General features: G+C 51.1%; 1 protein-coding gene across 8 annotated transcripts in view; it reads right to left on the bottom strand.

Moving 5' to 3' along the window:
• The window catches only part of SLMAP (sarcolemma associated protein), a 1163639-nt gene that overhangs the window by 271668 nt on the left and 865198 nt on the right, over positions 1-26773 (bottom strand). The gene's annotated exons all lie outside the window — the stretch shown is intronic.

Genomic DNA, 26773 nt, shown 5'->3' on the forward strand with positions numbered 1-26773 from the left:
AATTGTCTTCGCTCCTCACCCCAGGTATACAACTTCACCAACTGAGATGATAAAAAAGGAAAACTAAATACATTCCTCAGACTTTCAGTGAGTGTACAAAGGAAAGTCCTAGATTAATTTGCAGTCTGGTATTCTGCACACAACAATAAAGCAAAATTCAATCATTCGCACACACTTATGAAAGAATTCAAAACATCGATTCTGCTGAGAAAGACGGATGGTGTTGTGAAAACTTAAAAAAATAAAATCAGATGAGGTTGAATGTTACATTTAATAGTAAGATGTGAAGTTCTTTATTTTAAACAAATCTTTATTTTAGACAAGTCAGAATCAATCAATTAATCAGAGGACTTGTAATGGCACTACTCACCCGTGAAAGTCTCAAGGAACAGGGGGGGGGGGGGGGAGGAATAGGGTGGGAGGCTGCTCCGTTCAGTCAAAGAGCCAGGTCTTGAGTGTCTTCCTGAAGGCCTTCAGCAAGGGGGCGCGTCGGATGTTGATCGGGAGCTTGTTCCAGGTCTTGCCCGCAATGTAGGCGAAGGTTCGTCCTCCTGTTCTGGCTCTGCGGATGCGCAGGGTTTCGGCGAGGGCGAGTGTGGTAGATCGGAGGTTTCTCTTGGGTATGCGGAAGGAGATTCTTTCGTTGAGTTATTGGGGTCCGGTGTTGTGGAGGCATTTGTAGGCGTAGGTGAGTATCATGAAATTGACTCTTCTCAAATGGGAGACAGTGGAGGTTCCGTAGGTGTTGAGTGATGTGTTCATGTCGAGGGATGCCGAGGACAAGTCTGGCTGCGGTGTTCTGTATGATCTGGAGCTTGTGGAATAGAGACTTATTGATCCCGGCGTAGAGGGTGCTTCCATAGTCCAGTCTGCTGGTTATGAGTGCGTGGGTGACAGTCTTCCTTGACTCGAGGAGGGGGTGGGGAGGAGGGGGGAGACAGATCCATTTGAAGGTCTTTTGGAGGATGTGGAGGGTGTTGAAGCAGCTGGAGGCGAAGGCTCTGACCGGTCGGTTCATGGAGATGGGAGAAGTCTAGTAAGATGCTGAAGTTTCAGATGTCGTCTGTGGGGGTAGGGAGGTGGCCAATGGCGTTGGGCCACCAGGTGTTGTCCCATGCAGAGGGGGAGGGTCAGAGGACGAGGATTTCTGTCTTCTCCAAGTTGAGCTTCAGGTAGATGTTGCTCATCCGGGATGCGAAGTCTGGCATTCCTTCCTGGAAGCTGAGTCTGGTGGTGGTGGGATCATTGGTGACGGAGAGGAGGAGATGGGTGTCGGAGGAGTAGGATACTATGCTGAGACAGTGCTGTGTAACGATTGCGGCGAGAGGGGCCATGTAGATGTTGAAGAGAGTGGGACTGAGCAATGATCCCTTGGGTACTCCGCAGTTGGTTTCCGTGGGTTCTGAGAGGAAGGGTGCAGACTGATTCTCTGGGTTCTGCCGGCTAGGAACAAGAGGATCCAGTTGAGGGCGGTTCCTTGTATGCCCGCCTTGTGGAGTCTGGCGGCGAGTGTGAGATGGGAGACAGTGTTGAAAAGCTGCTGAGAGGTCGAGTAGGATCAGGGCCGCAGTGTGTCCTTGGTCGAGGAGGGTGCGAATGTCATCTGTGGTGGCGAGTAGGGTTGTTCTCGGTGCTGTGGTTGCTGCGGAACCCGATTGTGAGGGGTCGAAGATGCAGTTTTCTTCGATGAACCATGTTAGTTGTGCGTTGACTGTCTTCTCAGTAACTTTTGCTGCAAAGGGGAGGAGTGAGATGGGCTGGTAGTTCTTGAGGTCTGTGGGATCTGCTGAGGGTTTCTTGAGCAGGGGTCTGAAGTCTGCTTGTTTCCAGTCTTCGGGAAAGTTGCCGGTCATGAAGGTGGCATTGATGGTGTGTTGTAGTTCTGGAGAGATGGGGGTGGCGGCTCCATGGTAGATGTGTGGCGAGTCAGGGTCTGTGGGCCCCCCCCCCCCGAGTGGATGCCTTTCATGGTCAAAGTGGTCTCTTCGGTCGTGACCAGTGTCCAGGAGGAGAGGGTGGGCTGGCTGGCATTGCTGGAATAGTGAGTGCTTGCAGAGTCAGGGCCCCGGTCATTGAAATTGTCGTAGAGGCTCTTGATTTTTAGATGGAAGTAGGATCCAAGCTTGCTGCAGAGGTCCTGGGAAGGAGTGATGTCCGTGGTTTCGATGAGGGGCTTGGTCAATTCCTGGATGATGCTGAAGAGTTCCTTGGAGTTGCTAGAGTTGGCAAGGATTTTGGTTTGAATGAAGGTCCTTTTGGTGGTTCTGATGCGTTGGTGGTATTCCGTCATGGTGTTCTTGTAGGTGATGCAGTCTTCTGACATTGTTCTGTTTCTCCAGTTCTTCTTGAGAAGTCTGCAGGAGCGTCTGTATTCTTGAAGGTTAGCAGTGAACCAGGTAGTCTTTCTGGGGCTCTGTATGTCGGGGTTGCGTAGGGCGGCAAGCTTGTCTGCACAGTTGGAAATCAATTTGTGTAATTCCTTGGCTGTGAGATTGGCGTCGGTCGTGGGGTTGGGGCTTTGGGGGGAGGGGGTCGCAGTTGAGGGTGGAGTTGAGCTGCTCCTCAGTGACTCTGCTCCAGTTCCTTCGCGAATGGCACAGTGCAGGTTTGGGCGGCTTGGGTCTGTCGACGTGGAAATGTACGCAGTAGTGGTCCGTCCATGGGGGTTGTGTGGTGTGGCTGCAGTGGATATTGAGGTGGTTGAAGTAACACATAGGGTCTTCTGGTCATGGCTTTGATGCAGGAGACCTGGAAAAAACATCCTCAACACTTTAAGCAAATATAGGAAGTCTGCAGGGATCTGGACCATGACAAGCCTGTGTTACACTTCTTGATGATGTTGGTAATGGATATGTTACTTACGTTCGGTAACCCCTTGTCTGGTAAGAGACCTGATGTAGCCGTAGATTCCTTACCTTTTGAACTTCCAGGCATCAGGCTGGATCCAGAAGATTTTGGATAGCAGTACTGCTGCGCGCCAGTAGGTGGCATTGGTCAACTCCATGTGACATTGTAGGCGTTGTGTTAGTTGTCATGATGTCCACGTCCTTAATATAAATGCCACTATGTCACATGGACACCAGTACTTTTCACGGCAGAAGCTCAGCGCCATGAAGTGACTGACCATGGTGTGTTAAAGGCAATTAGGGCCCTGAAGGAAAAAGCCCTTGACACTAGAATCAATGCGCAGTGCGGGGACGATGGGTGGGTCGGTAAGGAATCTTCGGCTAAATGGGGTCTCTACCAGATAAGGCATTACCAAAGGTAAGTAACTTGTCCATCTGATAGAGACATCTAGCTGCAGAATACTTACCTTTGAACAGATACCCAAGCAATGCCATCCCTGGAGGAGTGACTGCGGAAAGGTTTAGACAAGTCCTGCAAAACAGAGCGACCAAACAGGTCTTCACTGCGAACCTGGGAATACAGGCGGTAGTGTCTTGCAAATGTGTGGGGAGATGTCCACGTGTCTGCTTGGCAGATATACAAAACGGCTAACACCACGCCCGAGAGCCGTGGTGTCCGCTTTTGCTCTAGAGGAATGGTATCTAGGCCCTTCAGGAGGATCCTTTTTCCTTAAGGCATAGCAAATTTTGATACAGAGGATAATCAAGTAGGATATAGTCCTCTTTAGGACAGCACACCCTTTTTTTGTACCAAAATACTCTATAAAGAGTTGGACATCCACCCATAACTCTTTGGTTCGATAGAGGCAGAACGATAACTCTCTTTTAGGGTCCAGATGATGGAGACAATCCTCTTCCTTGGAAGGGTGCAGAGGTGCATAGAGAGTGTGTGGAGTAACCAACTGCCCTATATGAAAGGGTGTGACCACCTTAGGTAGAAAGGTAGAAAAGATTCCCCCTGTGTGGAGCACCACTTTATCTGGAAAGCACATCGGGTAAGGAGGCTGTGCTGACAGTGCCTGCAGTTATCCTACCCTATTGGCAGAGGTTATTGCCACTAAGAAGGCTGTTTTGATGGTGAGCAACCGTAGAGGGAAGTTGTGTAGCGGCTCAAACGGTGTACACATTAGAAAGGTGAGAACCAAATTAAGGCCCCACTGTGGCATAATAAAGTGTTACTGTGGAAACAAGTGGTTCAACTCTTGCAAGCATCTCTGCACCAGAGGGGATTTAAAAAGAGAAGGCTGATCAGACAGCCGAAGAAAAGAGGAAAGGGACAAAACGCCCTGCAAGGTGTCCAGAGCAGAGATCTGCTGGGCCAAGGAAAGTATAAAAAGGAGGATATCAGATAAAGACGCAGACGGGGGGTCAATAAACCGTTCTGTAAAATATTTACAAAATTTGGACCATCAGCAGGCGTATACCGACTTCGCTGAGGGGTGCCTGGCTGCCATAATAACCTCACAGACTTTGGGAGGAAGGTCAAAAGCTGTCAGCTGTAGCCGATCAATCTCCAATGAAGGAGGCAGAGAGTGGACAAGTTTGAGTGGCGAACCCTCCCCTGCTTCTGCGACAGGAGATCTTCCTGAAGGAGCAGCCTGATCGGAGGATCGATGCTCGTTGCCAGAAGCTCGGGATTCCAGACTCTTTGTGCCCAGTCCGGAGCCACAAGAATGACTTGTGCCCGGTCGCTCCTGATCTTCTTGAGCACTCTTGGTAGGAGAAGTATGGGCGGAAAGCATAGTTGAGCGATAGCTACCTTGGAAATTCTAGTGCGCAAAACTGCTGAAATTGCGCGTTCTCTACAGCGGCGAACAGATCTAACCAAGGCTCTCCCCACTGCTGAAAGAGTCCTTGCGCCACCTCCAGATGGAGGGGATGTCACTCATAATCCCCCCAGGCACCTTCGGGTGATTTTGTCCGCTCTGGTGTTCAGGAAACCGGCCAGATGCTGAACCACCAGGGAAATGCCCTGCTGGACCATCCAAGTTCAGAGACGCAAAGCGTCTTGACACAGGGTCTACGACCCCACCCAGCCTTGCTTATTGCAGTACCATAAGGCAGTCGTGTTGTCAGAGAACGACAAAACTAGCCTCCCCTTGATGGACGGCAAGAAGACTTTTAGTGCCAGCCAGATCGCCTGAAGCTCCAACAGGTTTATAGGGAGCCAGGCCACCATCCTAGATCATAGTACTCTGATCTCCACCTCTCCCAGAAGGCGGCTCCATTGCAGGAGGGACGCATCCATCACCACAGTGAGATCTGGATGGAGAAAAGAGAGGAGTCAGGCTGACCCAATCGTGGGTTTGATAGCCACCATTGAAGGTCTTTCGCACTGCCCCCCTCCCCCGAGATCTGTACCATGTCAGTGAGGTTTCCCTGATGCTGTGCCCATTGGAACGTCAGTTCCCATTGCAGAGTCTGCATGTGCCATCTGGCATGGTCCATAAGAAGGATGTATGTGGCCATGCTCAACACCAAAATCCAGGATAGATGCTGAAATATCGGTATCATAGCCAAATATCCTTGACTCGCTGCTTGGGAGGATAATCCCGAAACTGCAGTGTGTCCAGAACTGCTCTGATGAAAGGGAGCGTCTCAGAGGGAGTCAGGTGTGACTTCAGCATGTTGATAATGAACCCAGTGAATGCAAGAGGCTTGCCGTAGAACCGAGATGAGAGACAACTGCTTGAGACAGGCTCACCTTCAACATCCAGTAATCGAGATAGGAGAAGACTGGAACCCCTGATCTCCGTAGATGAGGAGCGACCACCGCCATCACCTTGGTGAACACCCATGGGGCAGTGGTGAGGCCAAAGGGGAGCACTGCAAACGGAAAGTGCTCCTGGCCCACTGTAAACCGCAGGTAGGGACAAATGGCCAGCAGGACGGGAATGTGAAAATAGGCGTCCTACAAGTCCAACGGTACCATCTAGTCTCCCGGGTCTAGGACAGACAGTAGCTGAGCTAGAGTGAGCATCCTGAATTTCTCCTTCTTGAGGAAGCAGTTGAGGGCCCAGAGTTCGAGGATAGGACGGAAGCCTCCGTCCTTCTGTGGAACCAGGAAATAGCAGGATTAGCAACCACAGCCTATTTCTGGCCCGGGAACCCTCTCTATAGCACCCTTGGCCAAGGAAGACTTGACTTCCTCGCGGAGTAGCGAGAGATGAGCCTCCAACAGCAGGTCATGAGTTGGAGGCATAGAGGGAGGGGTAGTCTAAAAGAGGAGGGAGTATCGCCTTCAGACTATCTGTAACACCAACCTGTCAGAGATGATGTTGCGCCAGTGGTGGAGGTGTTGGCGTATCCTGCCACCTACTGGATGCTCTTGATCCCAAAGTACCGGACTAGGAAGGTTTTGCAGTGGAGGAGGAAATGGTGGCTTGGCTAGACTTCTAGCCTCCCGACCCTTGAGGGCGGGATGAACTGCAGCCATTGCACCGCAGCGGTTGCTGAACTTGCAGAACGTGCTGGATGGAATAGGGTTGGCATGGGTGGAAGCCCCTTCCGTAGCCAAGAAAGGAGCGAAAAGCTGACGCATGCAAGGGTGTAGTACTAAGGCCCAAGGATTTAAAGGTAGTCTGCGTATCCTTTAAGCACTCAAGCGCTGCGTCAGTCTGGTCTCCAAACAGACTTTAAAAAAAACTTTATTTACCATTTTCATACAAAATCACGACAATGCGAAGCATGTTCTCAATGTAGCTATATAGCAATTGCAGCACAACAGGTGGTAATCAATTTATAAAGTACAATAAACACTTTCAGATAGTGGCAATTTGAATATAGTTTTAACTAGATTCTAATAATTTATCCCCTTTTTAGGGCTCGGCGACGTCACCACTTCTTCAGAAGTGGGGCAGAGCTACGAGCTCCTATTCTTACGGGGTTCCGATTCCTGCTGAAAAATTCCTTTGTGCGCGAGCTTTAGCAGTGCTTTATTTTACCATCTGCACGGTGATTGGTCCTCGCGGTGCTGTCTTTTTAGTAGACTTGACGCGATAGGGCATATATACTTTTAGTCGCCATTTTTGGCATTTTCTGTGCGGTTTCGCGCACGGCAGTCCATAAATATCAATTAGGAGCTGTCAGGGTGCCTCGTTAAGTGAATCCAGATGGGCGGGGCGCGTTCACCATTCAGCAGCACCCCGCGCGCAGCTGCCGCATGCCAGGCCGGGAAAGGGCTTCATTAGCCTCACTCATCCGGCGCTGAGACAGCAAGACACGGGGGCCCACGCCCCCCTCCCTTATCGGTATCGGCGAAGCTCGGCCCACCCTGCCTACCACCTACCATGCAAACGAGAAGCACCAGTATCGATCGACAACCCTCCTGCTTCTGGGCGCTATTGAAATACAGACGTTATTTCTCTCGGTGCCAATGGAACTAAAACGGCATGCTTCTGGGCGCTAGCAAAGAAGAAAGCTAATGGCCTCTTCCAACTATCCACAGAAACCACTTGCTGATGGGTGATGTAAGAAATCGAACCTTCGGGTCTGGGGCGCCTTCGTAAGGTAGACCGGCTTCTGTGAGCTATTCAAAGATGGTGTCACGTGTTTTTGGGTGGTACAGGAATACCGGACCGCCAGGTCTGGGCACTGCTAGCCTGTAAGATAAAATCACCAGTGTCTGGGTGGTTTAAAGATGGTTATAATCTGATCCTTGGAGCTTTTGCAAAATAAAGCTACAAGTTGCTAGGCGCTATAGAAATATCTTGGGCTGAACCCTATGGAAAGACAAACTCTCCTGCCTCAGGTCACTCTCGAAAAACAGAACCACTGGTTTCTGGGTACTATCAAAGAGAAAATACCAAGTGCCCCCCCACCCCCCTACCCAAGTTTGAACCCATCCACACCAGGGTGTTATTGGAAGAGAGGAGCATTAATAACTTTCAGCTGCCTTTGAAATACAGAACTGTCTTATTCTGGGCGCAATCCAGGCAGCTTGAGGGTTAAATTCAGCTGTTCTTTTTAAACACGTTCTGGCAGGCACCCAGCTCTGTATTTATAATACCTACACGAACAACTCCTGGTCGCATGCAATGTACTTACCAACATAATTCCACGGCATTTTAGACGTATTTATTTGTGAAGGCTGGGAAAGGATTAGTAATGTTGAAGAAAAAAACACATTTACATAAACGCAGCATTTAAATTCTTAAGTTTATGCCTTGCAAGGAGGCAAAGATGGCAATTTGTGCCAAACGGAGAAGTTGATTTAACTAGAGTAGTGGGCATGGCTTCTGGCCTTATTATTCTATGTTCCTAATTTTAATTTCGAGCCGTGCACGACGAGTGCGAGTTGTGCAGCACGTTCTAAACATGGGTGTCCAAAGTAGGCCCAAGATGCAAAACCGCGCCAGATTTGAAGGCAACAAAGGTAAAATGATTTTATATGCAATTGATCAGAATCAAACTCTTTTACCTGGTTAGCAGTTAAACTGACAAACTTCCGTGAATCCGGCTTATGGACAAATGCTGGACGCCACTGCTGCACATATTTGACCCACTGTAAAAATCAGTTTTTGATCTTTATTTGGGGAAGGAGGGCTTTTGACAGTGAGTGCAGAGTGACAGCAAGTGACAATGAGTGCAAAGTGACAGCAAGTGACAGTGAATGCAGAGTGACAGCAAGTGACAGTGAGTGCAGAGTGACAGCAAGTGACAGTGAGAGCAGAGTGACAGTGAGTGCACAGTGACAGTGAGTGCACAGTGACAGTGAGTGCAGAGTGACAGTGAGTGACAGTGAGTGAAAAGTGACAGTGAGTGCAGAGTGACAGTGAGTGCAGAGTGACAGTGAGTGCAGAGTGACAGTGAGGGCAGAGTGACAGTGAGGGCAGAGTGACAGTGAGGGCAGAGTGACAGTGAGGGCAGAGTGACAGTGAGGGCAGAGTGACAGTGAGGGCAGAGTGACAGTGAGGGCAGAGTGACAGTGAGGGCAGAGTGACAGTGAGGGCAGTGTGACACTGAGGGCAGAGTGACAGTGAGGGCAGAGTGACACTGAGGGCAGAGTGACAGTGAGGGCAGAGTGACAGTGAGGGCAGAGTGACAGTGAGGGCAGAGTGACAGTGAGGGCAGAGTGACAGTGAGGGCAGAGTGACAGTGAGGGCAGAGTGACTGAGGGCAGAGTGACTGAGGGCAGAGTGACTGAGGGCAGAGTGACAGTGAATGCACAGTGACAGCAAGTGACAGTGAGTGCACAGTGACAGCAAGTGACAGTGATTGCAGAGTGAGTGTGACAATAACAGTGAGTGCAGAGTGAGTGTGAGAATAACAGTGAGTGCAGAGTGAGTGTGAGAATAACAGAGTGCAGAGTGAGTGTGAGAATAACAGAGTGCAGAGTGACAGTGAGTGCAGAGTAAGTGTGAAAGTGACAGCGAGTGCAGAGTGACAGGGAGTGCAGAGTGACTGAGTGCAGAGTAAGTGTGAAAGTGACAGTGAGTGCAGAGTAAGTGTGAAAGTGACAGTGAGTGCAGAGTGACCGTGAGTGCAGAGTGACAGTGAGTGCAGAGTGACAGTGAGTGCAGAGTGACAGTGAGTGCAGAGTGACAGTGAGTGCAGAGTGAGTGCAGAGTGACAGTGAGTGCAGAGTGAGTGCAGAGTGACAGTGAGTGCAGATTGAGTGCAGAGTGACAGTGAGTGCAGATTGAGTGCAGAGTGACAGTGAATGCAGATTGAGTGCAGAGTGACAGTGAGTGCAGATTGAGTGCAGACTGACAGTGAGTGCAGACTGACAGTGAGTGCAGACTGACAGTGAGTGCAGACTGACAGTGAGTGCAGACTGACAGTGAGTGCAGAGTGCTAGTGAGTGCAGAGTGCTAGTGAGTGCAGAGTGCTAGTGAGTGACCGTGAGTGCAGAGTGACAGTGAGTGCAGAGTGACAGTGAGTGACCGTGAGTGCAGAGTGACAGTGAGTGACTGGGAGTGCAGAGTGACAGTGAGTGCAGACTAAGTGCAGAGTGGCAGTGAGTGCAGAGTGACAGTGAGTGCAGACTGAGTGCAGAGTGACAGTGAGTGCAGAGTGACAGTGAGTGCAGAGTGACAGTGAGTGCAGAGTGACAGTGAGTGCAGAGTGACAGTGAGTGCAGAGTGACAGTGAGTGCAGAGTGACAGTGAGTGCAGAGTGACAGTGAGTGCAGAGTGACAGTGAGTGCAGAGTGACAGTGAGTGCAGAGTGACAGTGAGTGCAGAGTGACAGTGAGTGCAGAGTGACAGTGAGTGCAGAGTGACAGTGAGTGCAGAGTGACAGTGAGTGACCGTGAGTGCAGAGTGACAGTGAGTTCAGAGTGACAGTGAGTGACCGTGAGTTCAGAGTGACAGTGAGTGACCGTGAGTGCAGAGTGACAGTGAGTGACCGTGAGTGCAGAGTGACAGTGAGTGCAGACTAAGTGCAGAGTGGCAGTGAGTGACCGTGAGTGCAGAGTGACAGTGAGTGCAGAGTGACAGTGAGTGCAGAGTAAGTGTGAAAGTGACAGTGAGTGCAGAGTGACAGGGAGTGCAGAGTGACAGTGAGTGCAGAGTAAGTGTGAAAGTGACAGTGAGTGCAGAGTAAGTGTGAAAGTGACAGTGAGTGCAGAGTGACAGTGAGTGCAGAGTGACAGTGAGTGCAGAGTGACAGTGAGTGCAGAGTGACAGTGAGTGCAGAGTGACAGTGAGTGCAGAGTGACAGTGAGTGCAGAGTGACAGTGAGTGCAGAGTGACAGTGAGTGCAGAGTGAGTGCAGATTGAGTGCAGAGTGACTGAGTGCAGATTGAGTGCAGAGTGACAGTGAATGCAGATTGAGTGCAGAGTGACAGTGAGTGCAGATTGAGTGCAGACTGACAGTGAGTGCAGACTGACAGTGAGTGCAGACTGACAGTGAGTGCAGACTGACAGTGAGTGCAGAGTGCTAGTGAGTGCAGAGTGCTAGTGAGTGCAGAGTGCTAGTGAGTGCAGAGTGCTAGTGAGTGCAGAGTGACAGTGAGTGACCGTGAGTGCAGAGTGCTAGTGAGTGCAGAGTGCTAGTGAGTGCAGAGTGCTAGTGAGTGCAGAGTGACAGTGAGTGACCGTGAGTGCAGAGTGACAGTGAGTGCAGAGTGACAGTGAGTGCAGAGTGACAGTGAGTGCAGAGTGACAGTGAGTGCAGAGTGACAGTGAGTGCAGAGTGACAGTGAGTGATCGTGAGTGCAGAGTGACAGTGAGTGCAGAGTGACAGTGAGTGACAGTGAGTGCAGAGTGACAGTGAGTGACAGTGAGTGCAGAGTGACAGTGAGTGACCGTGAGTGCAGAGTGACAGTGAGTGACCGTGAGTGCAGAGTGACAGTGAGTGACCGTGAGTGCAGAGTGACAGTGAGTGACCGTGAGTGCAGAGTGACAGTGAGTGCAGAGTGACAGTGAGTGCAGAGTGACAGTGAGTGCAGAGTGAGTGCAGAGTGACAGTGAGTGCAGAGTGAGTGCAGAGTGACAGTGAGTGCAGATTGAGTGCAGAGTGACAGTGAGTGCAGATTGAGTGCAGAGTGACAGTGAATGCAGATTGAGTGCAGAGTGACAGTGAGTGCAGATTGAGTGCAGACTGACAGTGAGTGCAGACTGACAGTGAGTGCAGACTGACAGTGAGTGCAGAGTGCTAGTGAGTGCAGAGTGCTAGTGAGTGCAGAGTGCTAGTGAGTGCAGAGTGCTAGTGAGTGCAGAGTGACAGTGAGTGACCGTGAGTGCAGAGTTACAGTGAGTGCAGAGTGACAGTGAGTGCAGAGTGCTAGTGAGTGCAGAGTGCTAGTGAGTGCAGAGTGACAGTGAGTGACCGTGAGTGCAGAGTGACAGTGAGTGCAGAGTGACAGTGAGTGACCGTGAGTGCAGAGTGACAGTGAGTGACCGGGAGTGCAGAGTGACAGTGAGTGCAGACTAAGTGCAGAGTGGCAGTGAGTGACCGTGAGTGCAGAGTGACAGTGAGTGCAGACTGACAGTGAGTGCAGACTGACAGTGAGTGCAGAGTGCTAGTGAGTGCAGAGTGCTAGTGAGTGCAGAGTGACAGTGAGTGACCGTGAGTGCAGAGTGACAGTGAGTGCAGAGTGACAGTGAGTGACCGTAAGTGCAGAGTGACAGTGAGTGACCGTGAGTGCAGAGTGACAGTGAGTGACCGGGAGTGCAGAGTGACAGTGAGTGCAGACTAAGTGCAGAGTGGCAGTGAGTGCAGAGTGACAGTGAGTGCAGACTGAGTGCAGAGTGACAGTGAGTGCAGAGTGACAGTGAGTGCAGAGTGACAGTGAGTGACCGTGAGTGCAGAGTGACAGTGAGTGACCGTGAGTGCAGAGTGACAGTGAGTGACCGGGAGTGACCGGGAGTGCAGAGTGACAGTGAGTGCAGACTAAGTGCAGAGTGGCAGTGAGTGACCGTGAGTGCAGAGTGACAGTGAGTGCAGACTGACAGTGAGTGCAGACTGACAGTGAGTGCAGACTGACAGTGAGTGCAGACTGACAGTGAGTGCAGAGTGCTAGTGAGTGCAGAGTGACAGTGAGTGACCGTGAGTGCAGAGTGACAGTGAGTGCAGAGTGACAGTGAGTGACCGTGAGTGCAGAGTGACAGTGAGTGACCGTGAGTGCAGAGTGACAGTGAGTGACCGGGAGTGCAGAGTGACAGTGAGTGCAGACTAAGTGCAGAGTGGCAGTGAGTGACCGTGAGTGCAGAGTGACAGTGAGTGCAGACTGACAGTGAGTGCAGACTGACAGTGAGTGCAGACTGACAGTGAGTGCAGAGTGCTAGTGAGTGCAGAGTGCTAGTGAGTGCAGAGTGACAGTGAGTGCAGACTAAGTGCAGAGTGGCAGTGAGTGACCGTGAGTGCAGAGTGACAGTGAGTGCAGACTGACAGTGAGTGCAGACTGACAGTGAGTGCAGACTGACAGTGAGTGCAGAGTGCTAGTGAGTGCAGAGTGCTAGTGAGTGCAGAGTGACAGTGAGTGACCGTGAGTGCAGAGTGACAGTGAGTGCAGAGTGACAGTGAGTGCAGAGTGACAGTGAGTGCAGAGTGACAGTGAGTGCAGAGTGACAGTGAGTGACCGTGAGTGCAGAGTGACAGTGAGTGCAGAGTGACAGTGAGTGACCGTGAGTGCAGAGTGACAGTGAGTGCAGAGTGACAGTGAGTGACAGTGAGTGCAGAGTGACAGTGAGTGCAGAGTGACAGTGAGTGCAGAGTGACAGTGAGTGCAGAGTGACAGTGAGTGCAGAGTGACAGTGAGTGCAGAGTGACAGTGAGTGCAGAGTGACAGTGAGTGCAGAGTGACAGTGAGTGCAGAGTGACAGTGAGAGCAGAGTGACAGTGAGTGCAGAGTGACAGTGAGTGCAGAGTGACAGTGAGTGCAGAGTGACAGTGAGTGACCGTGAGTGCAGAGTGACAGTGAGTGACCGTGAGTGCAGAGTGACAGTGAGTGCAGACTGAGTGCAGAGTGACAGTGAGTGACCCTGAGTGCAGAGTGACAGTGAGTGCAGACTGAGTGCAGAGTGAGTGCAGAGTGACAGTGAGTGCAGAGTGACAGTGAATGCAGAGTGACAGTGAGTGCAGAGTGACAGTGAGTGCAGAGTGACAGTGAGTGCAGAGTGAGGGCAGAGTGCAGAGTGAGGGCAGAGTGCAGAGTGAGGGCAGAGTGCAGAGTGAGGGCAGAGTGCAGAGTGAGGGCAGAGTGCAGAGTGAGGGCAGAGTGCAGAGTGAGGGCAGAGTGCAGAGTGAGGGCAGAGTGCAGAGTGAGGGCAGAGTGAGGGCAGAGTGCAGAGTGAGGGCAGAGTGAGGGCAGAGTGCAGAGTGAGGGCAGAGTGCAGAGTGAGGGCAGAGTGCAGAGTGAGGGCAGAGTGCAGAGTGAGGGCAGAGTGCAGAGTGAGGGCAGAGTGCAGAGTGAGGGCAGAGTGCAGAGTGAGGGCAGAGTGCAGAGTGAGGGCAGAGTGCAGAGTGAGGGCAGAGTGCAGAGTGAGGGCAGAGTGCAGAGTGAGGGCAGAGTGCAGAGTGAGGGCAGAGTGCAGAGTGAGGGCAGAGTGCAGAGTGAGGGCAGAGTGCAGAGTGAGGGCAGAGTGCAGAGTGAGGGCAGAGTGAGGGCAGAGTGAGGGCAGAGTGCAGAGTGAGGGCAGAGTGAGGGCAGAGTGCAGAGTGAGGGCAGAGTGCAGAGTGAGGGCAGAGTGCAGAGTGAGGGCAGAGTGAGGGCAGAGTGAGGGCAGAGTGAGGGCAGAGTGAGGGCAGAGTGAGGGCAGAGTGAGGGCAGAGTGAGGGCAGAGTGACAGTGAGGGCAGAGTGAGAGTGAGGGCAGAGTGAGGGCAGAGTGAGGGCAGAGTGCAGGCAGAGTGCAGAGTGAGGGCAGAGTGCAGAGTGAGGGCAGAGTGCAGAGTGAGGGCAGAGTGCAGAGTGAGGGCAGAGTGCAGAGTGAGGGCAGAGTGCAGAGTGAGGGCAGAGTGCAGAGTGAGGGCAGAGTGCAGAGTGAGGGCAGAGTGCAGAGTGAGGGCAGAGTGCAGAGTGAGGGCAGAGTGCAGAGTGAGGGCAGAGTGCAGAGTGAGGGCAGAGTGCAGAGTGAGGGCAGAGTGCAGAGTGAGGGCAGAGTGCAGAGTGAGGGCAGAGTGCAGAGTGAGTGCAGAGTGAGGGCAGAGTGCAGAGTGAGGGCAGAGTGCAGAGTGAGGGCAGAGTGCAGAGTGAGGGCAGAGTGCAGAGTGAGGGCAGAGTGCAGAGTGAGGGCAGAGTGAGGGCAGAGTGAGGGCAGAGTGAGGGCAGAGTGAGGGCAGAGTGAGGGCAGAGTGCAGAGTGAGGGCAGAGTGCAGAGTGAGGGCAGAGTGCAGAGTGAGGGCAGAGTGCAGAGTGAGGGCAGAGTGCAGAGTGAGGGCAGAGTGAGGGCAGAGTGAGGGCAGAGTGAGGGCAGAGTGACAGTGAGGGCAGAGTGACAGTGAGGGCAGAGTGACAGTGAGGGCAGAGTGACAGTGAGGGCAGAGTGACAGTGAGGGCAGAGTGACAGTGAGGGCAGAGTGACAGTGAGGGCAGAGTGACAGTGAGGGCAGAGTGACAGTGAGTGTAGAGGGACAGTGACTGCAGAGACAGTGTGTAAGGGTGCAGGGTGCACACTGTGTGAGTGTGCAGAACGAGTGTGCAGTATAAACAGTGTGTGACTATGCAGGGTGACATTGGGAGTGTGTGGGTGAGCAGTGTGTGAGTGTGCAGGGGCAGTGTGTGAGTGTGCAGAAAACACCACACACACATACACCACACACACATACCATACACACAGCACACACACATAGCACACACAGAAACCCCACCTCACTCTCTCAATACCACACACTCGTCACCACTCACCACCACACTTCCTCCCCGGGCTCACCCCCACAGACTCACCACCACACACTCACCACTACACAGAAAACAACACACACAACAACACACCCCCAGCGGTCAATGAATGCTTTCACCATGCACAAACACCGTGCAACTTTCACTAAACACACACACACCAACAGCTGACAGTACACCAGCCACTCTTTCAATTGGAACAATCATCATCAGCTGTCAGTGCACATTACCAGATACAATGCCATTATCTCAAACTCAAACAAACCCGAGCCCTAATGCTTGTTTAATGATCCCCATGAATTTTCAAATAACATATAACAGATGTCATGAACTAGCTGAGCGCGGCTTGAGGTTGGGGGGGGGCAGGGGGCGGGTGGAGAGCCCACTCCAGTAGGAACTATCCCTGCAGGCGGCTGCGACAGCGTGCCCGTCCCCAGCTCCAGTCGGTAGTTTTTCAGAGGGCTCCATATATCCCTGGGCCTCGAAATCATGGGTAAGGTTGAAACAGCTCACAATTGGTGTTACAGTAAATGAGGCTATGCAGCCAGGCCTTAGTGGTGGGAATTAACATATTACTCGAGTGTATCGCTATTTCACGTTTAGCAAGCAGCAAATCAATAGAAGTGAATCAGCGCAGCTGTTTGGAGAAGTTGCGCACATACCCCAATAGAGCCACTTCTGGTGTGGGGTGGAGGTCAAGGTGTGTCATGTGTGTAAGGATATCCAATATTCTCCTGTCTTCTCAGAGTTCCAGGTCATCTGGACAAAAGTCTGCATGCGGCGCTCCACATTTAGGACACTTGTGTGATCGAGAGGGGTCTATCGAGTTAAATTTAGCAGGGGACATGTATGCCCTCCTTAGGAACTTGAAATGAATCAGTTTGTGTCGACTATTCAGGGAGACTTCCTTAGTTTGGGTACAGCAGATGGTCCAATGGGAGTTCTCTATAGGGTGTCTCCGGTCACGCTCTCAAATCTCCTGGAATTCGGCATCTCTAGTGGGGATAACAGTCATACAGGATTTATATAACTTTGAAATTAAGTGGTTCCCCACTTGTGTTAGTAATCAACAGTGTCAATGGTGGAAATGATTTCGGTTCTAACAGGAACTCGGTGGTCATAGCTCTTAGCATGCTGCGCAGCCTACTAAGTATGAAGTGGTCCATAAAGGATGCTTCACTGAACCTGGCGTCCTCAGAGCTATAAAAAACGTGCCCACACATAAATAGAGCTCCACTCATGTCTAAGAAGTATTTAATGAGCATGCGCTATACCAGCTTTTCTCCATTGATGGGCAACCAGGGGTTGTTGACTATTGGCAGTGAAGAGGAGTATTGTGTGTGCCCGGTCACTCGTGCTAGTTTCTTCCATGCCCAACAAGTGGTGGACACAGTCTGAATGTCTCGGGGGTCTCTGGGAAATCCCTTTGGCAAAACCGTTTTAAGTGGAGCCAGATGTACCAGGTCAGCTTCAAGCTTAGTGTAAGGGATACGTGTGTCTGAATGGTACCAGGAGTGTGCAAAACTGCATTGTGCAACTAAAGTACGAGTTACTTACCTTCGGTAACGATGTATCTGTTAGAGACTATTCTAGCCACAGATTCCCTAACATAGAATTATCCCCAGGCGTGAGACTGGATCTGGAATTTTTTTTTGTCACAGCATCACGTGACTCCGCCCAGGCGTTGTCCTCGTACCTGACGCCAGAGAGGTCACATAAATCCCACCCCGGCACGCCTACGTCACTTTTCTTCGAAGAACTTTTCTGCGCCACAACGCGGAGCCATCAGACAAAACTGTGAGAGTATAGGAACAGTGTGCGAAAGAGCAGAAACATTGGAAGAGGAATGGTGAGGAACAATACCATAAAGAGCAGTGCCAGGCACTGAAGTACCCAAAGGCAGGGAAAAGAATAAACAGAGCTTAGCCCTGAGCAGCAACCCTGCCAGTACGGAGATAGCCCCCCTTGGAGACAAAGAACATATGTAAAAAGAGCATGATAACATGTAGCAGGACTACAACCCCAACCAAAAACAATGAAGGGGAACCAGTTTGGGACAAACAAGGAACAACAAAACTCCAAGACACCCCATCACAGAGTGTGACAACCCACATTAATAACAAAGGACAGAGGCACAGCCATAAACCCCAACCTAGAGGATAGGAGAGCCCAGAACCCTAGTAAGACAAGCAAGTTGTGGAATTGTGTGGCGTGAGATTGTGTGGTGTGGAGTGTATTTGTGTAGTGAAATGATGTGGCATGGTAGAATGTTGTGGGTAGTAATTATGTGGTATTAAGTTTACTGGAATTGTGTGGAGTGGGATTGTATGTTATTAAGTGTAATTATGTGTAATGCTATTTTGTGTTGTGGAATGGTATGTGGTGGAGTTTAATTATGTGGTGTGCTGTAGAATTCTGTGGCATGATGTGGAATTCTGTAGTGTGTATTAGATGTATGTGGTGTGTTGTGTTATTGAGTTGAATTATGTGGATGGATGTCAAATTATGTAGAGTGGATTTGAAACAATCCCTGTGGTGGTGCCTTAATCTGCTCTTCTTAAAGTGGATTAATTAATGAGCTGCAGTGGTGTGTCTCAGTCATCAACGATTATACGTGGCTCTTTGAAGATTCAGTGAGGCTGAACATAACCTGCAAATGAATGACCAATCATCAACACGGCGGTGGTATATAGAGGCTCACACAGAGTGGGCATTGGGGAAAGCTACTGTAGGCATTGGCATCTGGCCACGAGGATCTCTTTACACTGTTCTACCTTCAGAGTGAACACTGCTCGGAGCCTCAATCTGCTAGGATTTCACACAGGTCACCCATGTTGGACTTCAGAGCCGCGCCGTCAAACCATGAGTAGCTGATTGTGTACAAAGGGCATTTCTACTCTTATCAAAATTATCTCTTCCTTTATTTTCAAGCTGAAAAGTTTCATCTTTTCAGAAGAACAGCCTCTCATCACACTCTCCTTTCCACGTAGCCCCCACAACAACGTTCATAACGTGCTCGTAAACACTACAGTGACAGAGGCGTGTTTAACATTCCAACACCAGATGTTTGTAAAACATAAACCTCTAATCGCAAATTGGAAATCATATTTGCAAAATGCTTGAAATTAGGAATGATAATATATCCATGGAGAAAGAAAACACCAGATTGCTCTCAACAGCACAATTCACATTAATGGCAAAATGGGATACATCAGTCGGCAGCGTTTGTTACGAATGTACCGAGTCCAGGCGGAAACCCGCGAGTCTCCTCTTCTCACAAAGGGCTCTGCAGCACAGTCCGTGACAGCTTCTTTGAAATGTGGCACTAAAAGTGATCGCTATAGAAAAACAATGCAACAGTCTCGCCTTTGCAAAAGTTAGAGCTATTGGCATTGTAAATGACAACATTTGTTGGTTTTGAAAACAGATGAATAAATGGCATTGTCATTTACAATGCCAATTGCTTAATCTCTCGCAAATGCGAGACCTATTGCATTTACCCACACACACACACACAGATCCACACACACACAGCAACACACACACACAGCAACACACACAGAGCCAGACACACACACAGAGCCAGACACACACACAGAGCCAGACACACAGAGCCAGACCCACACACAGAGACCCACACACACAGCCACACACACACAGCCACACACACAGAGACACACAGCCACACAGAGACACACAGCCACACAGAGCCAGACACACACACACACAGCCACACACATACACACACAGAGAGCCACACACAGCCACACACACAGAGCCACACACACACAGAGCCACACACACACACAGAGCAACACAAACACACAGAGCAACACACAGAGCCACACACACACACCCACACAGAGCCACACACACACACACACACACACACACACACACACACACAGAGCCACACACACACACACACACACGCACACAGAGCCACACACACACACAGCCACACACACACCGCCATGGTCCTGCGATGGGCTACACGTGTGAGCTGTCTGACAGGTATAAATGAGCAAGGCTATTTGTGAAGGCGCCCCCGTCCCTAACAACTGCAGTCAGTCTCACAACAGATCCCTTGGGAAAAATACATTTCATCGGCAAAATACATTTCATTGACTCCCTTCATTGCAATCTTTGAATATTTATCGGAGTAAACCACTGTTCAGCAACTAGACGGCATCTTCTACTTATCCATTGGCTATGTTGGAGAAAGTCGCTTTCTGCATTCCTGACCAGGAAAAACATTGAAATATGACCGAAAGTCCATTTTTATATATGTAAAACTGAGGAAAGACAGTTATAATTTACGCTCGCATAATTGTATGGTAATCCTGGTTGCCAGCAATGTTAAATAGCACTATTTGCACGAACTCTTGTTTTTACTAAGTGTGCCTATTTCAGTGACATCCGAGTTCGGAAATTCATCGGGGGAAACCCTTCCCACTCTAGGTCAAGTAGTGGAAGATTCACACGCTGTCAAAATTATTTACGATTTTGAAATAATTCTGTGCAACGAAAATACAAAATCTACCGTACAAGAGTCTTTCATAAAAAAACCTCTCTACCGATTCCAATAAACGAATTGGTCCTAACAGTGAACCAAGCAACGCGCCTAGTGCTTCACAGGGGGCTGTTTGACAATCGCGTTCAAGCTTTAGTACAGAGACAGCAGCAGCATAATAGAACATTTCTTTTAAGCACAGTCACAACCTATCTGCCTGACAGTTTTTTTCACGGCCGCACTTCAAGATTCTTTCTTTAGAAAAGCAGATGTTAAAAAAATAACAACAGAGAACAAACATATTTTGCTTTTACGCTACACAAACTTGGCTTTGCCCAGCCCCCAACCCATACCTTACTAGGGAAGTGACTTCACATCCTTTGACATCAAGCACAGCTCCAAGACGGGGGAGGGGGTAGGAAAACAGAAATCGACAGAACCTGCTTCAAATCTGAGCTAGTCTCTAGATCTGCTAAATCCTGAAGAAAATCACAAAGGTGCAACAAATTCATAGCGGCCAAAAACAGCGTAAGGCTGACTCTGTCATATAGACTTCCTGCATGTTATGTACAGCTCTCACAATGGCCATGTAGTCACCACACAGTCCCTGAACACTGCCTCGCGCAGCAGCCCGCCTCTGATGTGTGACAGGGCCACAGAATGGAAGGGCCCATTGGGCCCGCCGGTATCGACCACCATTCTGCTGCCGGCCTTGTTACATGTCAACATTGAGAACCCAGCGGGAGAAGCGGTACGATAATCCTCAGGGCGAGGAACCGGCCTCCATTTTAGTTTTAAAAAAAGGACTGAAACCGAAGCTCTCTGCAGCTGGAGGGAACTGGTTAGTGATGTCAGCAAGCAAAGGAAAGCAGGATTGGCTAACGGCAGCGACTCAAAATGACACTAAAAACTGCAAATAGAAAAATATTTCTGATTGGTTGGGTAGGGCGCCCGTGTGTGTGGTTGCAAAGGAGCTATGTTTCAATCACCATTCACTTTATCGTTTAATCCAAGTCTTTTATGCTTTTCAGGAAGTGGGGCATTCATTTTAAAACGCCCGTGTAAACAAGGAATACCTTGCCATATTCTCTTGGACTGTCTATAATGTTCGTATATCCAGTGACAATTTGGGAAAGTCGTTCTTTCGGTTTTGATAAAATAGTGTACACACATGCCGGTTCTTTAAACGGGTGGTACGCTGCTCATCCGTTTCGCGTGGTTCTCGGAGGCAGAAAAGGAAGGGGCCGCCGCCTGGGCTCCGGGCTGGAGAGCCGGAGTGCCCTGTCTGCTGTTTTGCCTGTGGACTGAAGGATAGGACGGGGAGAGGAGGGCGGGTGCTGGGAAAAGGTCCTGTAAAGAAAAAATGGCTGCGAGTGGTGCGCACGCAAGCACCACTGCCAGCTTATGTCTTCAATTATCGCGGACGTGCCTGGCTGGGAAAACTGAAGACATATGGGCTTTGGTGCGCGTAACAGACACCAATAAGCCATAGGCGGAGCTACGCGACCGCCTATGGCCTATTGCGTGTTCTGTTAAAAAACAGCACGCACCCAAAGCCCAATAAAAATGGACCTAGGAAATAACACGCACGAGCTGTGTGGAATTTCCAGGTCCATTTTTCAAAACACAGAGAAAAGGACTCTGGCTGCGCAAACACTACAGTGTACGCTTGGCCGAGACCTAAAAAAAAGGGGGGGGGGGGGTTGGGGGTGTGGGGGGATGCGGGAAGACAAGAAAAGAGGTAGCCCGTCCTCACTCAGCAGAGGAAACAAGGGCAAGGCAAAAGGAGGCCAAAGCACCCCAGGCCAATAAAAGGCAACAAAACCTTCACTCAAGGCCAAGACAATGAAGAGGAGCACTGAGGGAGAACAACAACCTAGAGACTCCAACGAAAAGAGGAAGAGCAAAGGCACGCCCCCTCACCGGTAACATACCCAGTGAAGAGGACAGCCGCGCCTATCACAGCCAGAAGGCAATTGAACAGACAGAACGGCGCCACCAGCAATAAGCAGGCAGAAGCAGACAGGGGAGTCCGAGGCCACCAAGGAAGAACCATCCAACGCTCTGCAGTGACACTGTGCCCATAAAAGGGGCAAGGAGCACAAGAACCATCTCATGCCCCAGGGAGGAGAGGTAGAATTTCAATGCAGGGCCCACTGTAAGAAGTGGACAAGGCAAGGATGACTGTTTCCCTAAAGCGCCAAGAAGGCACAATGGTGCAGAAAGACAGAAGGTCGGCACCGACGAGCACAGCCAGACGCTGAGAACACCACGAAACGATGCACTCAGGGCAAGCCAGACGCCAGCCAACGACAGAGAGCAGGAAGGAGAAGAAGGGTCCGGACACGCTCCAGGGAGGAGTCCGCATACACGGCCCAAAAAGAAGCGGAACAAGACAGAGCCATGAGACAGCGGGCCAGACCAGGCGAACAGCGCAGCGACCCTCAAGAATGACACCCTGGGGCGCAACTCAAGCCATTCCATCAGCAAGAGGAGTGCATCTGCAACATACCGCTACGCCACGGAGAGCAAAGACCCGAAGGCGACCACAGCTCCCCAGCGCATGGCAGAGCTATACAATAGCTACCACTGCCCCACATAGGGCAAGATACATCCCAGAACATGGGAACCTCTTAGGAACAAACTTTTGCAGCAGGGGACAACAGAAAAGACTTGCGGAAAAACCCAGCAGAAGGCTTGTGAAGCAGCCAAAGAGAAAAAACAGAAGACCTCGTCTCAGGGCCAGCATGGTGTAGAAACCCAAAGCAACAACACAGTTAAGAAGGGCCGGCCAGCAGCCAACAGAACCACAGTCCCAACAAGGAGAACTCAAATGCACATGAAACGCACAGATCACACAACTGGGCCGACCCGTCCCAACGGAAGAACACCTCCCAAAAACCAGATCAATACCAAGGTCACTGAGGAGGAGGAGGAGGAGTAGTAGGAGGAGGAAGAGGAAGAGGAGGAAGAGGCCGAAGCCCCGCCAAGAACCTCTGAATAGACAAGTCCGCAGGGGCGTGGAACAAAAGAGCCCCATTGAAAGGAAAGTCCACCAGCCGTTCCCGAACGTTCTCCGGGAACACACTGTCCCGAAGCCAGGCATGGCGACGAAGCGCAACCGAAGAAGCCATGGCACGACCAAGCACCTCCGAGATGTCCAGGGCAGAGCGGAGAACAAACGCAGCCAGATTCCCGGCCATCCAACACCTGGTGCTTCAAATCGACACAGGCACCCTTCTGATAAGTGGCAGACATAAGGGACTCCACCGAGTCCCACAAGCAAGAAGTGGCCATAGTCAAAACACACAGTGTGTTAAGGGCCCGCAGAGCCGCACTGGTTGAGGCGAATATATTGCGCCCCCAGGAGTCCAGCCAGCAGGCCTCCTGTGACGGGGGAGACAACAGGGGCGGCAGAGAGGGAAAGGCATTCTGCAAAAGAGGGCCTCTGGTAGAAGGGTGAAGGGAAAGACACACCATATCACGCGGCGCCGGATGGTGGTGGTGGTGCAGAAGGTGTTGGGGCACCGGGTTCCCTGTTGCGGGACGGCCCCAAGTCCCCAAAGAGAAGAATGGAGTGAACCCTTGAAGGAAAGCAGCAGCTCCTTACCACCAGAGCCCTGATGAAGAACCTCCAGAAGATGATCCGCGGGGAAATGGGCAGCTGCATCACCCATGCGCAAATTCCCCCCAGCTGTGGAAATAGCACGAGCAAAGGCCGCACCCGCCTCCGTAGGGCCCCGTGGTGGGGAAAGCAGCTCCTCAGTAGGCGACGGCTGCAAGCTAAGGTGACCGTCCCCCAGGCCAACCGGAGGAAGAAAGGGCCAGGTCCGGAAAAAAGGAAGAGGGACCGTGGAGTGAGGGATCTGCGGCACCTCCTGTGAAGACCACGGCCGCAGTGGCGGCGATGAGTCGTCCTTAGACGGCGTCGGGGAAAGAGCCATGACAGGTCGGCCCGTCTCCGGCGAGAATGACAACAGCAAGAGTCGAACCTCTCAAGAAGAGGCGTCTGAAGACAAATCAACGGCCCGACGTCGGCCAGGCGCCGTAGAGTCCGCAATCTGAGGCAGGACATCGTCGTCCAAAGCCAGGGGAGATGCCTGAACGACCTCTGCCACAGCATTCGGCTCAGGAGACCGGGGCAGCAATGGAACATCACCAGAAAGGCATCGATTTGACCTCCGACAAGGCAGCCGCCTGCGTGGACGGGCGGGAGGGACCCGGGGAAGGCGTGGGGTCCCCTGCCAAACTCGGCCCGTGACTGGACGAGAAGGGCCAGGAGCCGCCGACGCCACCGCCTGTCCCAAGGACCGAGTGAGTCTCAGGGATGCGACCAGAGTCCTGGCAACCTCCTGCGACACCACAGGGACTCCCGCAGGAGTTTGCGGCGAAGCAGAGGAGCCGTGGACCGTAGGAGGAACCCCCGAAGGGCCGCACCCTAAAGACACCCCATCCTCTGAACCAGGATCCGAACCAGTCGCCCCGGAGCCACCGGTGATGTCGGGGAGGGCCACACACACTGAAGGGATCCACTGACATCCCAGGAGGGGAAGGAGGAGAAGCCAGCGAGGCCTGAAAAGCAGCTGCATATGTCTCCATCTGGGCTCTAACCCCACACTGGGAAACGTCTGATAGGGGGACGACACGCGCCACCCGCGTTGAGCCTGCGCCCCCAACAGGCCGGGAACCAGCCCTCTGGAATAAACTGTGACACTTATCGACAGGTGAGCGATGCTCATGCGTCCTGGGAGAAGGATGATGTCGAAGACTAAGGCGGCGGTTCCGGTAACCCTCCGCAGGGGCTGGGCGTGGTGATGACGCCAACCTGGACATGCGAGCTAAGAGAAGTTTCATTTGGCGCTCCTGCCGGGACTTCGGTTCCATCTGCTGGCACGCCTCAGAATCAGTGGAGTTATGGTGTTCCCCCAAACACCACATACAGAGGAGGAGAGGATTCGTCACCGACATCTAGCAAGCACAAGACGAGCATGTCTTAAAGCACGAAGGCATTCGCACACTGTTACAACACAAACGCAACAAGTGAAAGGAAAAGGCCTGAACAGGCCCGAGCACGATCCGCGTTGCACGCGGAAAAGGAAAATACAGACGTAGGTGCGCCGGGGTGGGACTTTTGTGACCTCGCTGACGTCACGTACTCGGCAATGCCTGGGCGGAGTCGAATGCTGTCGTCCCCCCAGGACGCAGGGATGCTGTGGCAAAAAAAATCCTAATCCAGTCTCATGCCTGGGGATAATTCTACGTTAACACCTTGGCTGCTAATGGTTTTCCCCTCCTGTGCTGAGAGGCTTTAAAGCCCACTGTTCATGACGAGCTCAGCTCGTCATAAGCACAGCTCCACTGTGCCTCATGACGAGCTAAGCTCGTCATGAGCATGGAAGGGGTTAAGGAATCTGCGGTTAGTAGTCTCTATCAGATTAGTATATCTTAAAGTTTGGGACCCCCAGCCCTCCCCTCACATATGGTAATGTCGGAGTGTCCCAACTGACCCTGGCTCTTCCCCCATCCCAGACCAGTCTGATGAGATGGGAATGTTCTGAAATAAGTACAAGAATTTAGGGAGCACAACCATTTTAAATATTGCCATTCTCCCGGCCAGGGAGAGGGGGAGCTTCATCCAACACTCCACTTGTTGTTCTAACGTGCATAGTGGACCATAGTTTATCAAAACAATATGCTCCGCCTCTATATGAATTTGTATCCCCAAATTCTTAGTGGAGTCATTGCACCACGTCAGCAGGAATTCACATTCCTACCTAGTGGTGACGGTTGTCCGGGGAAAGATTTCGGATTTGCTCCAATTTATGCCCACATAAAATATAATGTCATCTGCATAGAGGGAAATTAAAAGAGGACCAGTTTTAAATTGTAGCCCTCTGTGTAAGTGCCACTCTTGAAATTGCCTAGCCAGGGGATCTAGGGCTATAATATCAAGCATTTGCAAAGCAATAGGTCTCGCATTAGGAAAGTTTGAGCTATTGGTATTTTAAATGACAATATGTGTTGGTTTGGAAAATAGCGAAATTAATAGCTTTGTCATTTACAATGCCAATAGTTATAAATTTCGCAAACGTGACACCTATAGCATTTGTAATGCAATATGTGTTGTATTTAAGTGACTTACATGTATTGCTTTTACAAATAACAATGGCTTTTATTTTTTTTTGTAATTAATACTTAAATGAAAGTTATTGTAATTTATAATGGCAATAGCTTAAACTTTTGTAAATAACTTTTGTGAAGATTATGTTCAGTGTATTTTATTGTGACGAAAATCCAATAACAGAAGTGAAATATTAACTGTTTTTTGTGACATTTGTAATTAAGCTTGAACCATTGAGAGAACGCATTTGAACCAGTGATGCTGTGGTGGCGCTGTGGTGGTGCTGAGTGATGCTGTGGTGGTGCTGAGTGATGCTGTGGTGGTGCTGTGGTGGTGCAGAGTGGTGCTGTGGTGGTGCAGAGTGGTGCTGTGGTGGTGCAGAGTGATGCTGTGGTGGTGCAGAGTGATGCTGTGGTGGTGCAGAGTGATGCTGTGGTGGCCCTGAGCGATATTGTTGTGTGTGGAGTAATGCTGTGGTGGTGCTGAGTGATGCTGTGGTGATGCTGAGTGATGCTGTGGTGGCGCCGAGTGATGCTGTGGTGGCGCCGAGTGATGCTGTGGTGGCGCCGAGTGATGCTGTGGTGGCGCCGAGTGATGCTGTGGTGGCGCCGAGTGATGCTGTGGTGGCGCCGAGTGATGCTGTGGTGGCGCCGAGTGATGCTGTGGTGGCGCCGAGTGATGCTGTGGTGGCGCCGAGTGATTCTGTGGTGGCGCCGAGTGATGCTGGGGTGGCGCCGAGTGATGCTGGGGTGGCGCCGAGTGATGCTGTGGTGGCGCTGAGTGATGCTGTGGTGGTGCTGTGGTGGCGCAGAGTGAAGCTGTGGTGGTGCTGAGTGATGCTGTGGTGGTGCTGAGTGATGCTGTGGTGGTGCTGAGTGATGCATTCTTGGCCCTTAGTGATAATGTGGTGGTGCTAAGTGATACTGTGTGCTGCTGAGTGATGCTGCG

Source organism: Lissotriton vulgaris, chromosome 9 (assembly GCF_964263255.1).
Source record: "Lissotriton vulgaris chromosome 9, aLisVul1.2, whole genome shotgun sequence".
NCBI lineage: Eukaryota > Metazoa > Chordata > Amphibia > Caudata > Salamandridae > Lissotriton > Lissotriton vulgaris.